This window comes from Triticum urartu, chromosome 3A (assembly GCF_056163025.1).
Source record: "Triticum urartu cultivar PI428250 chromosome 3A, HENAU_Tu73, whole genome shotgun sequence".
Taxonomy (NCBI): Eukaryota; Viridiplantae; Streptophyta; class Magnoliopsida; order Poales; family Poaceae; genus Triticum; species Triticum urartu.
Window position 1 is genome coordinate 284,190,680 of NC_141875.1, and position 8,971 is coordinate 284,199,650.

The window sequence follows — 8,971 nt, forward strand, 5'->3', positions numbered from 1 at the left end:
AACGTGTTGAAAATTGATGACCTCGCTTTGAATGGTGCATACGAAACGCAAAAAAATTCTGGAGTTCAAATAAGTTTAAAAAAATGAAGTGCCCGTGTAACAGACGAGTTCTCGTTCGAAACCCTAATACTCCGAAAGAGATTGTCCAGTTTGTACACGAAGTGTGTCTAGTTTTTGCCGTAACCCTCTACTCTTTTGCACATTCCATCTGGGTGAAATGATGATACCATGCCAAGTTTCAACCTTTTCAGATTTAATTCTGTAGTGATTTTCAATTTCACGGTCATTTAGCTCTCTAAACAAATAGGTAAATGACTGAAAAATAGCAAATGATGTCAGAACGTGTTGAAAATTGATGACCTCGCTTTGAATGGTGCATACAAAACGCAAAAAAAGTCTGGAGTTCAAATAAGTTTAAGAAAATGAAGTGCCCGTGTAACAGATGAGTTCTCGTCCGAAACCCTGATACTCCGAAAGAGATTGCCCAGTTTGTACGAGAAGTGCGTCCAGTTTTTGCCGTAACCCTCTATACTCTTTTTCACATGCCATGTGGGTGAAATGATGATACCATCCCAAGTTTCAACCTTTTCAGAGTTCATTTTGTAGTGATTTTCAATTTCACGGTCATTTGGCTCTCTCAACAAATAGGTAAATGACTGAAAAATAGCAAATGATGTCAGAACGTGTTGAAAATTGATGACCTCGCTTTGAATGGTGCATACGAAACGCAAAAAAAGTCTGGAGTTCAAATGAGTTTAAAAAAATGAAGTGCCCGTGTAACCGATGAGTTCTCGTCCGAAACCCTGATACTTCGAAAGAGATTGTCGAGTTTGTACACGAAGTGCGTCCAGTTTTTTTTCGTAACCCTCTCTACTATTTTGCACATGCCATGTGGGTGAAATGATGTTACCATGCCAAGTTTCAACATGTTCAGAGTTCATTTTGTAGTGATTTTCAATTTCACCGTCATTTAGCTCTCTAAATAAATCGATAAATGACTGAAAATAGCAAATGATGTTAGAAAGTGTTGAAAATTGATGACGTCGCTTTGAATGGTGCATACGAAACGCAAAAAAAGTCTGGAGTTCAAATAAGTTTAAAAAAATGAAGTGCCTGTGTAACCGATGAGTTCTCGTCCGAAACCCTGATACTCCGAAAGAGATTGCCCAGTTTGTACACGAAGTGCGTCCAGTTTTTGCCGTAACCCTCTACTCTTTTGCACATTCCATGTGGGTGAAATGATGATACCATGACAAGTTTCAAACTTTTCAGAGTTCATTTTGTAGTGATTTTCAATTTCACGGTCATTTAGCTCTCTATACAAATAGCTAAATGACTGACAAATAGCAAATGATGTCAGAACGTGTTGAAAATTGATGACCTCGCTTTGAATGGTTCATACGGAATGCAAAAAAATACTGGAGTTCCAATAAGTTAAAAAAAACGAAGTGCCCGTGTAACAGATGAGTTCTCGTCCGAAACCCTGATACTCCGAAAGAGATTGCCCAGTTTGTACACGAAGTGCATCCAGTTTCTGCCGTAACCCTCTCTACTCTTTTTCACATGCCATGTGGGTGAAATGATGATACCGTGCCACGTTTCAACATGTTCAGAGTTCATTTTGTAGTGATTTTCAATTTCACCGTCATTTAGCTCTCTAAACAAATAGGTAAATGACTGAAAAATAGCAAATGAGGTCACAACATGTTGAAAATTGATGACCTCGCTTTGAATGGTGCATACGGAACGCAAAAAAAGTCTGGAGTTCAAATAAGTTTAAAAAAATGAAGTGCCCGTGTAACTGATGTGTTCTTGTCCGAAACCCTGATACTCCGAAAGAGATTGTCTAGTTTGTACACGAAGTGCGTCCAGTTTTTGCCTTAACACTCTCTACTATTTTGCACATGCCATGTGGGTGAAATGATGTTACCATGCCAAGTTTCAACATTTTTAGAGTTCATTTTGTAGTGTTTTTCAATTTCACGGTCATTTATCTCTCTAAATAAATCGGTAAATGACTCAAAATAGCAAATGATGTTACAAAGTGTTGAAAATTGATGACGTCAGATTGAATGGTGCATACGGAACGCAAAAAAAGTCTGGAGTTCAAATAAGTTTAAAAAAATGAAGTACCCGTGTAACAGATGAGTTCTTGTTCGAAACCCTGATACTCCAAAAGAGATTTTCCAGTTTGTACACGAAGTGCGTCTAGTTTTTGCCGTAACCCTCTCTACTATTTTCCACATGCTATGTGGGTGAATGACGATACCATGCCAAGTTTCAACATTTTCAAATTTCATTTTGTAGTGTTAGAAAGTGTTGAAAATTGATGACGCCTCTTTGAATGGTGCATAGGAACGCAAAAAAATGTCTGTTGTTCAAATAAGTTTTAAAAAATGAAGTGCCCGTGTAAAAGATGAGTTCTCGTTCGAAACCCTGATACTCCGAAAGAGATTGTACAGTTTGTACATTATGTATGTCCAGTTTTTGCCGTAACCCTCTCTACTATTTTGCACATGCTATGTGGGTGAATGACGATACCATGCCAAGTTTTAACATTTTCAGAGTTCATTTTGTAGTGATTTTCAATTTCACGGTCATTTAGCTCTCTAAACAAATCGGTAAATGGCTGAAAAATAGCAAATGATGTCTGAAAGTGTTGAAAATTGATGACGTCTCTTTGAATGGTGCGTAGGAACGCAAAAAAAGCCTGGAGTTCAAATAAGTTTAAAAAAAATGAAGTGCCCGTGTATCAGATGAGTTCTCATTCGAAACCCTGATACTCCGAAAAAGATTATCCAGTTTGTACACGAAGTGTGTCCAGTTTTTTCCGTAACCCTCTACTCTTTTGCACATTCCACGTGGGTGAAATGATGATACCAGGCCAAGTTTCATCCTTTTGAGAGTTCATTGTGTAGTGATTTTCAATTTCACGGTCATTTAGCTCTCTAAACAAATCGACAAATGACTGAAAATAGCAAATGATGCTAGAAAGTGTTGAAATTTTATGACGTCGCTTTGAATGGTGAATAGGAACGCAAAAACAGTCTGGTGTTCAAATAAGTTTAAAAAAATGAAGTGCCCGTGTAACAGATGAGTTCTCGTCCGAAACCCTGATACTCCGAAAGAGATTGCCCAGTTTGAATGCGAAGTGCATCCAGTTTTTGCCGTAACCCTCTCTACTCTTTTTCACATGCCACGTGGGTGAAATAATTATACCATGCCAAGTTTCAACCTTTTCAGAGTTCATTTTGTAGTGATTTTCAATTTCACGGTCATTTAGCTCTCTAAACAAATAGGTAAATGACTAAAAAATAGCAAAACATGTCAGAACGTGTTGAAAATTGATGACCTCGCTTTTAATGGTGCATACGGAACGTAAAAACAGTCTCGAGTTAAAATAAGTTTAAAAAAATGAAGTGCCCGTGTAACAGATGAGTTCTCGTCCGAAACCCTGATACTCCGAAAGAGATTGCCCAGTTTGTACACGAAGTGCGTCCAGTTTCTGCCGTAACCCTCTCTACTCTTTTTCACATGCCATGTGGGTGAAATGATGATACCATGCCACGTTTCAACCTTTTCAGAGTTCATTTTGTAGTGATTTTCAATTTCACGGTCATTTAGCTCTCTAAACAAATCGGTAAATGACTGAAAATAGCAAATGACGTTAGAAAGTGTTGAAAATTGATGACATCTCTTTGAATGGTGCATAGGAACGCAAAAAAAGTCTTGAGTTCAAATAAGTTTAAAAAAATGAAGTGCCCGTGTAACAGATGAGTTCTCGTACGAAACCCTGATACTCCGAAGGAGATTGCCCAGTTTGTACGCAAAGTGCGTCCAGTTTTTGCCGTAACCCTCTCTACTCTTTTTCACATGCCATGTGGGTGAAATGATGATACCATGCCAAGTTTCAACCTTTTCAGAGTTCATTTTGTAGTGATTTTCAATTTCACGGTCATTTAGTTCTCTAAACAAACAGGTAAATGACTGAAAAATAGCAAATGAGGTCAGAACATGTTGAAAATTGATTACCTCGCTTTGAATGGTGCATACGGAACGCAAAAAAGTCTGGAGTTAAAATAAGTTTAAAAAAATGAAGTGCCCGTGTAACAGATGAGTTCTCGTCCGAAACCCTGATACTCCGAAAGAGATTGCCCAGTTTGAATGCGAAGTGCATCCAGTTTTTGCCGTAACCCTCTCTACTCTTTTTCACATGCCACGTGGGTGAAATAATTATACCATGCCAAGTTTCAACCTTTTCAGAGTTCATTTTGTAGTGATTTTCAATTTCACGGTCATTTAGCTCTCTAAACAAATAGGTAAATGACTAAAAAATAGCAAAACATGTCAGAACGTGTTGAAAATTGATGACCTCGCTTTTAATGGTGCATACGGAACGTAAAAACAGTCTCGAGTTAAAATAAGTTTAAAAAAATGAAGTGCCCGTGTAACAGATGAGTTCTCGTCCGAAACCCTGATACTCCGAAAGAGATTGCCCAGTTTGTACACGAAGTGCGTCCAGTTTCTGCCGTAACCCTCTCTACTCTTTTTCACATGCCATGTGGGTGAAATGATGATACCATGCCACGTTTCAACCTTTTCAGAGTTCATTTTGTAGTGATTTTCAATTTCACGGTCATTTAGCTCTCTAAACAAATCGGTAAATGACTGAAAATAGCAAATGACGTTAGAAAGTGTTGAAAATTGATGACATCTCTTTGAATGGTGCATAGGAACGTAAAAAAAGTCTTGAGTTCAAATAAGTTTAAAAAAATGAAGTGCCCGTGTAACAGATGAGTTCTCGTACGAAACCCTGATACTCCGAAGGAGATTGCCCAGTTTGTACGCAAAGTGCGTCCAGTTTTTGCCGTAACCCTCTCTACTCTTTTTCACATGCCATGTGGGTGAAATGATGATACCATGCCAAGTTTCAACCTTTTCAGAGTTCATTTTGTAGTGATTTTCAATTTCACGGTCATTTAGTTCTCTAAACAAACAGGTAAATGACTGAAAAATAGCAAATGAGGTCAGAACATGTTGAAAATTGATTACCTCGCTTTGAATGGTGCATACGGAACGCAAAAAAGTCTGGAGTTAAAATAAGTTTAAAAAAATGAAGTGCCCGTGTAACAGATGAGTTCTCGTCCGAAACCCTGATACTCCGAAAGAGATTGCCCAGTTTATACACGAAGCGCGTCCAGTTTTTGCCGTAACCCTCTCTACTCTTTTTCACATGCCATGTGGGTGAAATGAGGATACCATGCCAAGTTTCATCCTTTTCAGAGTTCATTTTGTACTGATTTTCAATTTCACGGACATTTAGCTCTCTAAACAAATAGGTAAATGACTGAAAAATAGCAAATGATGTCAGAACGTGTTGAAAATTGATGACCTCGCTTTGAATGGTGCATAGGAACGCAATAAAAGTCTGGATTTCAAATAAGTTTTAAAAAATGAAGTGCCCGTGTAACAGATGAGTTCTCGTCCGAAACCCTCATACTCCAAAAGAGATTGCCCAGTTTGTACGCGAAGTGCATCCAGTTTTTGCCGTAACCCTCTCTACTCTTATTCACATGCCATGTGGGTTAAATGATGATACCATGCCAAGTTTGAACCTTTTCAGAGTTCATTTTGTAGTGATTTCCAATTTCACGGTCATTTAGCTCTCTAAACAAATAGGTAAATGACTGAAAAATAGCAAATGATGTCAGAACATGTTGAAAATTGATGACATCGCTTTGAATAGTGCATACGAAACGCAAAAAAATTCTGGAGTTCAAATAAGTTTAAGAAAATGAAGTGCCCGTGTAACAGATGAGTTCTCGTCCGAAACCCTGATACTCCGAAAGAGATTGCCCAGTTTGTACGCGAAGTGCATCCAGTTTTTGCCGTAACACTCTCTACTCCTTTTCACATGCCGTGTGGGTGAAATGATGATACCATGCCAAGTTTCAACCTTTTCAGAGTTCATTTTGTAGTGATTTTCAATTTCATGGTCATTTGGATCTCTAAACAAATAGGTAAATGACTGAAAAATAGCAAATGATGTCAGAACGTGTTGAAAATTGATGACCTCGCTTTGAATGGTGCATACGGAACGCAAAAATGTCTGGAGTTAAAATAAGTTTAAAAAATGAAGTGCCCGTGTAACAGATGAGTTCTTGTCCGAAACCCTGATACTCCAAAAGAGATTGCCCAGTTTGTACACGAAGTGCGTCCAGTTTCTGCCGTAACCCTCTCTACTCTTTTTCACATGCCATGTGGGTGAAATGATGATACCATGCCACGTTTCAACCTTTTGGAGTTCATTTTGTAGTGATTTTCAATTTCACGGACATTTAGCTCTCTAAACAAATAGGTAAATGACTAAAAAATAGCAAATGATGTCGGAACATATTGAAAATTTATGAGCTCGCTTTGAATGGTTCATGCGGAATGCAAAAAAAGTCTGGAGTTCAAATAAGTTTAAAAAAATGAAGTGCCCGTGGAACCGATGAGTTCTCGTCCGAAACCCTGATACTCCGAAAGAGATTGTCCAGTTTGTAAACGAAGTGCGTCCAGTTTTTTTCCGTAACCCTCTCTACTATTTTGCACATGCCATGTGGGTGAAATGATGTTACCATGCCAAGTTTCAACATGTTCAGAGTTCATTTTGTAATGACTGAAAATTGCGAATGATGTTAGAAAGTGTTGAAAATTGATGACGTCGCTTTGAATGGTGCATACGGAATGCAAAAAAAGTCTGGAGTTCAAATAAGTTTAAAAAAATGAAGTGCCCATGTAACAGATGAGTTCTCGTCCGAAACCCTGATACTCCAATAGAGATTTTCCAGTTTGTACACGAAGTGCGTCCAGTTTTTTCCGTAACCCTCTCTACTATTTTGCACATGCTATGTGGGTCAATGACGATACCATCCAGGTTTCAACATTTTCAGAGTTCATTTTGTAGTGATTTTCAATTTCACGGTCATTTAGCTCTCTAAACAAATCGGTAAATGACTGAAAATAGCAAATGATGTTAGAAAGTGTTGAAAATTGATGACGTCTCTTTGAATGGTGCATAGGAACGCAAAAAAGACTGGAGTTCAAATAAGTTTAAAAAAATGAAGTGCCCGTGTAACAGAAGAGTTCTCGTCCGAAACACTGATACTCCGAAACAGATTGTCCAGTTTGTACACAAAGTGTGTCCAGTTTTTGCCGTAACCCTCTACTCTTTTGCACATTCCATGTGGGTGAAATGATGATACCATGCTAAGTTTCAACCTTTTCAGAGTTCATTGTGTAGTGATTTTCAATTTCACGGTCATTTAGCTCTCTAAACAAATCGGTAAATGACTGAAAATAGCAAATGATGTTAGAAAGTGTTGAAATTTTATGACGTCGCTTTGAATGGTGCATAGGAACGGAAAAAAAGTCTGGAGTTCAAATAAGTTTAAAAAAATGAAGTGCCCGTGTAACAGATGAGTTCTCGTCCGAAACCCTGATACTCCGAAAGAGATTGCCCAGTTTGTACGCGAAGTGCGTCCAGTTTTTGCCGTAACCCTCTCTACTCTTTTTCACATGCCATGTGGGTGAAATGATGATACCATGCCAAGTTTCAACATTTTTAGAGTTCATTTTGTGTGTGACGCCCCCGATTTGACCGTACACTAATCATGCACGCAAATGTGTACGACCAATATCAGGAACTCATGGGAGGATATCACAACACAACTCTAGACACAAATATAAATAATTCAAGCTTTATATTATAAGCCAGGGGCCTCGAAGGCTCGAATACAAATGCTCGAAGGTACAAGAGTCAGCGGAAGCAACAAAATCTGAGCACAGACATAAGTTAAACAAGTTTGCCTTAAGAAGGCTAGCACAAACGGGGATACAGATCGAAAGAGGCACAGGCCTCCTGCCTGGGATCCTCGTAACTACTCCTGGTCGTCATCAGCGGACATCACGTAGTAGTAGGCACCTCCGGTGTAGTAGGAGTCGTCGTCGACGGTGGCGTCTGGCTCCTGGGCTCCAACATCTGGTTGCGACAACCAGGTAGAAGGGATAGAGAGAAAACAAGGAGAAAGCAACCGTGAGTACTCATCCAAAGTACTCGCAAGCAAGGAGCTACACTACATATGCATGGGTATATGTGTAAAAGGCCATATCAGTGGACTGAACTGCAGAATGCCAGAATAAGAGGGGGATAGCTAATCCTGTCGAAGACTACGCTTCTGGTAACCTCCATCTTGCAGCATATAGGAGAGAGTAGACTGAAGTCCTCCAGGTAGCATCGCATAGCATAATCCTACCTGGCGATCCCCTCCTCATTGCCCGGTTAGAGAGTGATCACCGGGTTGTATCTGGCACTTGGAAGGGTGTGTTTTATTAAGCATCCGGTTCTAGTTGTCATAAGGTCAAGGTACAACTCCGGGTCATCCTTTTACCGAGGGACACGGCTATTCGAATAGATAAACTTCCCTGCAGGGGTGCACCACATACCCCAACACGCTTGATCCCATTTGGCCGGACACACTTTTCGGGGTCATGCCCGGCCGCGAAAGATCAACACGTCGCAGCCCCACCTAGGCACAACAGAGAGGTCAGCACACCAGTCTAAACCTAAGCGCACAGGGGTCTGGGCCCATCGCCCATAGCACACCTGCACGTTGCGAACGCGGCCGGAAGCAGATCTAGCCCCCTTAATACAAGCGCGATCTTACGATCCAATGCGGCGCACGCCACTCAGTCACTGACGTCACGAAGGCTTCGGCTGATACCACGATGCCGGGATATCCATAACTACTCCCGCGTAGATGGTTAGTGCGTATAGACCAAATGGCCAGACTCAGATCAAATACCCAGATCTCGTTAAGCGTGTTAAGTGTCCGCGAACGCCGACCAGGGCCAGGCCCACCTCTCTCCTAGGTGGTCTCAACCTGCCCTGTCGCTCCGCCACAAAGTAACAGTCGGGGGCCGTCGGGAA